Genomic DNA, 7,566 nt, shown 5'->3' with positions numbered 1-7,566 from the left:
AAGGTGATAAAGTCTCCCCCTTAAACTGATTTTGGGGATCCGGCTATGATGTCTTTAGATGAGTCTACCTTAGAATGCCCCTCTCCCGGCAACCAGCCCTCCTGGATCATACCTAAGCTGACCCGTTTTATGGTGAGACAGTCCCTCTCCATTATTGAGAGTCCTGGGGCTGACCACAGGCGTATCACACCTGGCTTGTGCCAGGCCCCAGCGAAAACATCAGGCTCATCTCCTGAAGAGAGTCAGTTATTAAGGAATCAAACAATTTGAAAAAGATCCACCCCACAATCTGGTAGGGAGATCTGAAGGGAACTAGGGTCACTGGGAAAAATACAAGTGGACCCTAAGAACAGGAGGAAGGATCACAGTCTCATTTCAATAAAATTAATTTAAAAATCACTTGGAACAGAAAGTTCAACTTACAGAACTGAAGCAGATAAATGCCTATTATGATTCCAAATGGCACCGTCTTGTTCAGCTGCCCTGATACAACCTTGAACAGTGTCATGGGCTCTGCACAGCCCTAAAACTCCATCACCTTCCTGCACCTCGGGTCCCTCATCAAAATGGGATGGACGTAATGTGGGTTTCAGAGAAAATGTCTAGTGTCATAAATGTTAAGAATTATGGTAACAGAAAACATGCTTTAACATAACGTATGGATTCTGTAATGGTTTGAAATGTATTAAAAAGTTATGTATATAAAAGATACTTATATACGTTTTATATCTATCTAGTACATATATGTTATACATCTATATTTTACATATATGTGTACATTTTATAATATACACACACATGCACACACATCTTTTGCTTGAATTGCCATTATTTCAGCAATGCACGCTGGGGGAGCCATGCACGCTCATGTCCACGACCCAGAGATTTCCCATAAAGCACTGAGACAACCTCTTCAGCCTTCTGACTAGTCAGGGTTTTGAAAACAAAATAGAAGTAAGGAGGAAGCGTGCCTTACTTTAGAAAATTTGTTAGTTAGACACTTGGATTTGTGAACTCTCATTGCTTGGGCTCGGAGAATGTTTGCTGTCTGTTAGTAAGCTGCCTGTGACAAGTTCACTTAGTGCACGACGGCATTGGGAAATCAGACTCGGTCGGAATAAACAGGAATGTCCTCTCCCCAATCTAATGTGAATGGCCCTTGGACTCTGAGCACTACTCTCCAGAGCAGGGTAGCTGTGGGTCTGTTGGTCAGTGCCTGCAAACTTGCTTGTCCGCTTTTACTCGTTTGCAGTCTGTTATGTTTCCATGGTGACCCCCTTCTGATATCCCTTTGCTCTTTGGTACCCCCTCAGAGGAAGCTGTAATGAGGTGGTTTGGCAACAGAGCCTTTCTGGGATTTTTCTCATCCAACATTGAAGACCAGCTTGGCTTTCCTCTGACAGGAAATGTATCAACCACTTGAAATTGGTGAAAAGTAATTTGCACTTACTTGGGCAAAGAATGTGAGTATTATTCATTGTACATCAAACTACCCAGAAATACTCTCTTTTTGTTCCCAGTTCTAGGAAATGACATCCTAAGGGACAGTGAGGCTTCTGAATTCAGTGCGGAATGGAAGGCGTGCTGGGTTCTGGGCTGGTTTTATGTGTGTTTTTTACCTTCATGAGGGTGGTGTGAGGTGGCTGCAAAGAAGACGACGTGATGTTTCTTGAGCATTTACCATGTGGCAGGCATTGTGCTAAGCAGCTTATATGCGTCCCCTCATTGGATCCATTCAGCTACCTGTATTACTATCCACATGTTATAAGATGAGGTAGCCGAGACCCAGAGACACAGCCGGGACGAGCCTTTCAGACTCTGAAGCCCACTCTCTCAATCACCAGGCACCGTGTCTTCCTGTAATGTACCTTTCAGGTGATGCTGGTTCCCTGTTTTCCTGGAAGAGCTTGGAAGGGGGATTCATGAGTGCTCCCCTCCAAAGTCCTCAGATGTATTTCATAGGAATCTGGACAGGACTGTCCGAAGCAGCCTGAAATCCGACAACTTTGCATTGCACACGTGCACCATTGTGGCCTTTTCCATTCATACACCAGGATACACAGAGCACGAATGGTCATGAGACTCAGAATCTATGTCCCAATCTCACTAGTTGCATAACCTTGGGCAAGCCACTCAATCTTTCCATCTTAGTTACTTTATCTCTGAAATGGGAATGGTGAAAACCATTTCTGTCCAAAGGTCAGAAGTAGCCCAGTTGTCTCAGTATATATATATATATATATATATATCTTTATTGATTTCAGAGAGAGGAAGGGAGAGGGAGAGAGATAGAACATCAATGATGAGAGTCATTGACCGGCTGCCTCCTGCATGCCCCCAACTGGGGATTGAGCCTGCAACTCAGGCATGTGCCCTGATGGAACTCGAACCACGATCTCCTGGATCCTAGGCTGATGCTCAACCGCCGAGCCATGCCCAGCTGGGCAGTATCTATTTTTTACCTCTCTTAGAACATTTTGAGTCTAGGATATAGAAACTGTGCCCTGGACCCAGAATTCCGGGTCCTTGATTGCCCTTTTATAGTGTGGCAAACAGAGTCAGCAGCCTCTGAAAACATTTTATCCATCAAGGAGTCCGTGTTCCTCTTCTACTCGTTGCCTTGTGGGTTACAGCTTCAGACGTTACTTTGACAGCTCCCACAGGTAGCTTTTCTCCATTGATATCTGTTAACAAGAATTGTTAAAATTTTCTTTGGAATCCTAGCCCTCATCATCTAACTGCACGCCTAATCCTTATGCCAGCTAAGTTCATCTTGATTTCCAGAACACACCTAGCACTTTTCTGCCTTCCTGTATCTTTACCCTTGTGGCTTTATCTGAAAGAGCCTGCCTGTCTAACCCCAACATCATCCCCATCCTTAAGTCCAGCTCAAATGCCACATTCCCACTTGCACTCCCTACAATCATCTTAATCCAGAATGAACCTTCCCTTGTCTGTGTCCCACAGAAATGCACTGGCCTCTTCTGTATTACCCCCAATAGCTTCTTCATATTATTGCTATTTGAGTGTCTCTTGTCATTGTAAACATCTTGAGGGCAAGACCCAGGGTTTCCCATCACCACATGATAGTGGAGTATCACAGTTATGGCCATGGCCTTAAGTCACACACGGCCAAGTCTAAAACCTGCTTACACAATGTACTAGCTGCATGACCTTAAGCAACTCACTTCAACTTTCTCGTCTATAGTTTTCTCATCTGTACCTACCACATAGGGATATTGTGAGAATTCAATGAGATATTCCATGTAAAGTGCTTAGCAAGTACCTGGCATTTTATAGGTGCATAATAGATGTTCACTATTTATGATGCCTACCATTGTAAATAGGTCTCTTCATTAATCATTTAATAAATGTTTATTGAGTGCTGTATTAATCTGCACAGGCTGTTATTAAAAATATACCATAGACTGATGGCTTAAACAATAAACATTTGCTTCTCATAGTTCTAGAGTCTGGGAAGTCTAAGATGATGGTTGCTGCCAGTTTGGTTCCTGGTGAGGATTCTCTTCTTGGCTTGTAGATGGCCACCTTCTTACTGTATCCTCACATAGAAGCGGGGGGGAGATTACTCTTTTTTCTTCTGTCTTCTTGTAAACCCACAAATCTCATCATGAGGGTCCCAAAGGCATCAGCTCATCTAACCTTAATTACCTCCCAAAGGCCCCAATCTCCAAATACCATCACATTGAGAATTAGGGCTTCAACATATGAATTTGGGGGAGGGGAGACATTTCAGTCCATAGCAAGTACCTATACATTTATTGAGCTAGTCTAGGGATAGAGCAATAAGCCAAACAGACAAAAATCCCTGTCTCATGAAATTTATATTCTAATGGAAAGAGTAAGGCTGTGTGGCGAACAAAATAATGGCCCCCAAAGATGTCCATATTCTCATCTCCGTGACCTGAGAATATGATACACTACATGGCAAAGGGGAATCAGGTTGCAGGTGGAATTAAGGTTGCTAATCGGCTGGCCTCAACATAGGGAGACAATCCTGGATTATTTGGAGGCCTCACTGTAATCAAAAGAGCCCTTATAAGGAGAAGAGGGAAACAGAAAGTCAGACTGATGTAACCCGGAAAGGACTCGGCCTGCTGTTGATGGTTTTAAAGATAGAGAAAGGGGTCTGTGAGTCAAGGAATGCAGGAGGCCTCTAGAAGCTGACAGAAACAAGGAAACTGGTTCTCCCCTACAACTTCAAAGGAATGCAGCCCTGCGGACACCTTGATTTTAGCCCTATGAGAACTGAGACTTTTAACCTTCCGAACTCTAAGATCATAAATTTGAATTGTTTTAAGCCACTAAGTTTGTGGTAATCTGTTACAGCGGCCCTGCAAAGACAGGCAGTATATATATCAGATACCAGGTGCAATAAATTCTGGGGAGAAAACTGGAGCAGGGAATGCGGGAAGGGGTGATTGTAATTTTAAATAGAGCTGAAAGGGGGGGCCTCTGGTGACTTCTGAGCAAGGAGCTGCAGGAGGTGAGCTAGCAAGTCATGAAGTATCTGAGGTCAGAGCGTTCCTGGCCGGAGGCACAGGAAGTAGGAAGGCCCTACAGTGGCAGCTGACATTCCTGGGAACCAGAGAGGGCAGTGGGGATGTCGCGGAGTTTGTGATGCGATGGGGGACAAGGAGACAAGGTGAGCAATAAGGAGGCGCGTGGTTGTGTGGGCTTTACTCTGAGTCGGGCGGGAAGCACAGGAGGGTTTTGAGCAGCAGTGACATGTGGCACACATTGTGAGGGACCGGCACTGGCTGTCGCACTGGGAAGGGAGCCTAGGCGTAGAGAAGGGGCAGGGCTGTTACGAGGCTGTTGGTACTTGTGGCTTAGACAGGGTGGTACCTGGGGAAGTGGTGACAAAGGTCTGCTCTCGGATATCCTTTGAACGTAAAACCAACAAGATTTGCTGATAGGTGAGTGGTGGACTAGAAAAGGGGAAGCGTTGAAGATGATTCTGTAATTTGGGGCCTAATGTAACTGGAAGGTTGGAGTGGCCAGTCACTGGGGGGGGGGGGGGGGGAGACAGCAGCTGGAACAAGTTTGAGGTGGAGGGCTGGGTGAACTTTGGTACCTGAACCCTCCCGTTCCCCCACCCTTTCCCTTCAGATTGCTTTTCTATAGAAGCAAAGAAGCATAGGCATAAGGATCAGTCGCCAGCGAGAAACAGTATCTTTGTTCAGTTCATAATGGAGCCAGTTCGCTATGTAACACCCATGCAAGGCTCTGATGAAAGCTGGATTTGAGACTGAGATGTAGCCCAGGAGGCTGTAGATTGAATGCTTGTGCCCTCCCAAAATTCATATGTTGAATCCTCACTCCAGGGTGGTGGTATTTGGAGGCAGGGCCTTTGGAAGGTCATGAGGACAGAGCTCTTATAAATGGGATTAATGCCTAGACAGATGAGGCTGGAGAAAGCTTCCCTCCCCCCCTCTATGTGAGGATAAACCAAAAAGTTGTCTATGAGAAAACAGGCCTACACCAAACACTGAATCCGCTGTGCCGTGATCTTGGACTTCGCAGCCTCCAGAACTGTGAGAAATAAACTTCCCTTGTTTATAAGGCACCCAGTCTACAGTATTTTGTTATAACAGCCTGAACAGACCAAGACACAGGAGGACCAAGGAAGGTTTGAATTTTAAATGCTGGCCTATGTTCCTCCAGCCACCAGGTAATAGGCTGAGAAGCTAGACAGGGTGGGTGAGGGCTGGGGCCCCATTCATCACTCTGACCCCACTCACTGGTAAAAATGATGCAGGAAATACCACAGTTCCTCCCATTCGCCAGCTTCCCCGGGGGAAGGAGCCGCTAAGGGCTGAGGGTGTGAAAGTGGGATAAAGGTTTTCTTTTCCCTACAAGCAAGGGGAACCAGAGGAGAGAGGCTGAGACAGTTCCATTTGGGTTCCTGATTAGACTCGAATGCCCTCTGCCCTGCAAGCCCTGCTCATCTGCACCCTGGAGGGTGAACCTGTCTCCAAGGGTAGAGGTTGGATCTCAATGTTCTACCTTAGTTTCTGAGGCAAGAAACTTTATTTTTCCTCTCTTCTGGACAGGACAGAAAAGATCATGTAATGAGAATTCTGGGCAGGTGACAGCCTCCTCCCAATTGGGGACTACTGAGTGACAGAGGAGGACTATTAGAGGTAAACTGGAGTAATTAAGAGACACTCCTTCCTAATTGTTCTGGATGATGACATTCACTGCTTGCTATGAGGCTAAAAGGTCAAAAGGAACTTTAAAAGCAGTGACTTGGATTTGAAGCAGTTTGGAAATGAGATTGCATTACTTAGTGATGAACAGAGACATTGCTTAGTGGCTGGATTTTTGTATCTTTTTTTTTTCTTTCTTTCTCATGTTTAGTTTTACACTCACCATCTCTAATACCTTTGCACTGCCCAAGTGACACAGAATTAAATGGAATCACTTAATCCAGGGTTGATACCGTTAGACCATGACAATATATTAAATATTTCTTTTAATACCAGAAATAACTTGATATTGCAAAGGATGTGTGTGGTTTTAGAGGTCCTCATTTAGCTGTAGAGGAAACCACTTTTGAGGGGAGGGTTGTTTTCTCTAACATGTCCTAATTTTTATTTAACTTATTTTCATAACTCTTTAAACTGCGTAGTAAGAATTGTAAAATGCAGTACTTAGCCATTTGGTACTCCCCAAGCAGTGTGCATTAAGATGCAATCATATGGGGTATGAGATGTGAAAGACATTCTTTTCTTCAGGAAGCTTAACATTTAATGACTCGTGCTTGAACTAGCAATACTTTCTATGTTTAGTTTACCCCTTACAACCACCCTGCAGGGAGACAGTGCTCTCCCCAATTTACAGAGTAGACTATTGAGGCTTATAGGTCATAGACCAAGGTCACACAAGTAGAAAGTGGCAGGCTGTGGGTTGGCCTTCACAGGCCATGCTCATTTCATTACTCCCAGGTTGCTCTAATAAATCCGGCATAATCTCAAAGTATTTCCCAGTGATTAATGCTCCCCTCTGTGAGGCAGTCCGTGGCATTTTTCAAGACAGAAAATCTTGGAGAAGATAAAGGATTTCCCCCTCTCTAGGTCCCTTGGTGGCCTTGTGGACCCAGAACGCATTCTTTCTGATCTGACATCTTCCTCGCCGCCCTGGCCTGAGGGTCAATGTATTTTCCCTAAGGCTGTGAGCCCAGGCTGGCTGTCCATTCGCCACCTCTTGCCCGAGGGAAGAGACCCAAAGGCGACCTGACTGCTTTCCCCCACGGAGCTGCAGTTCCGCGAGCGGCCGCCAGGAGGCCCCCGCTGGGCGCCCCGCGCGACAGCGGCGCTCTGAGTGCGTGCGGGGGCCGCTCTGGAGCAGAGCGGCTGCAGCTGGAGCCCGGCGCCCGCTCCCCGCGCGCTCCTGGCCCCGGAGTTCCCGGCGCGGAGCCTCGAGAGTCGCCCCTCCGGCCCGAGCTCACCCTCTCCTCTCGCGGGCTGCAGTTTACCGGGCGCAGGAAGCCGACGGGGCCCCGGGCTGAAGGTAAAACCCCACGGTGAGTGAGAGCCCGCT

At 46.3% G+C, this 7,566-nt stretch overlaps 1 protein-coding gene across 4 annotated transcripts in view; it reads left to right on the top strand.

Annotated features, from left to right (window-relative positions):
- The first annotated feature begins 4,620 nt into the window (after positions 1-4,620).
- Positions 4,621-7,566, top strand: part of MOB3B (MOB kinase activator 3B) — a 179,537-nt gene continuing 176,591 nt past the window's right edge. For 2 of the 4 annotated variants that reach the window (XM_081151498.1, XM_081151494.1), the window contains exon 1: positions 7,325-7,549. The gene's annotated coding sequence lies outside the window, so the exon portion shown is untranslated. Of the gene's footprint in view, positions 4,667-7,318; positions 7,550-7,566 lie in introns of those variants that run through there. The other 2 variants (XM_081151497.1, XM_081151495.1) reach the window with 2 other exon arrangements.

The sequence above is a fragment of the Miniopterus schreibersii genome (assembly GCF_964146895.1).
Source record: "Miniopterus schreibersii genome assembly, chromosome: 11".
Taxonomy (NCBI): Eukaryota; Metazoa; Chordata; class Mammalia; order Chiroptera; family Miniopteridae; genus Miniopterus; species Miniopterus schreibersii.
Note: the sequence above shows the minus strand (reverse complement) of the source record. Positions and strands in the feature narration are given on the sequence as shown.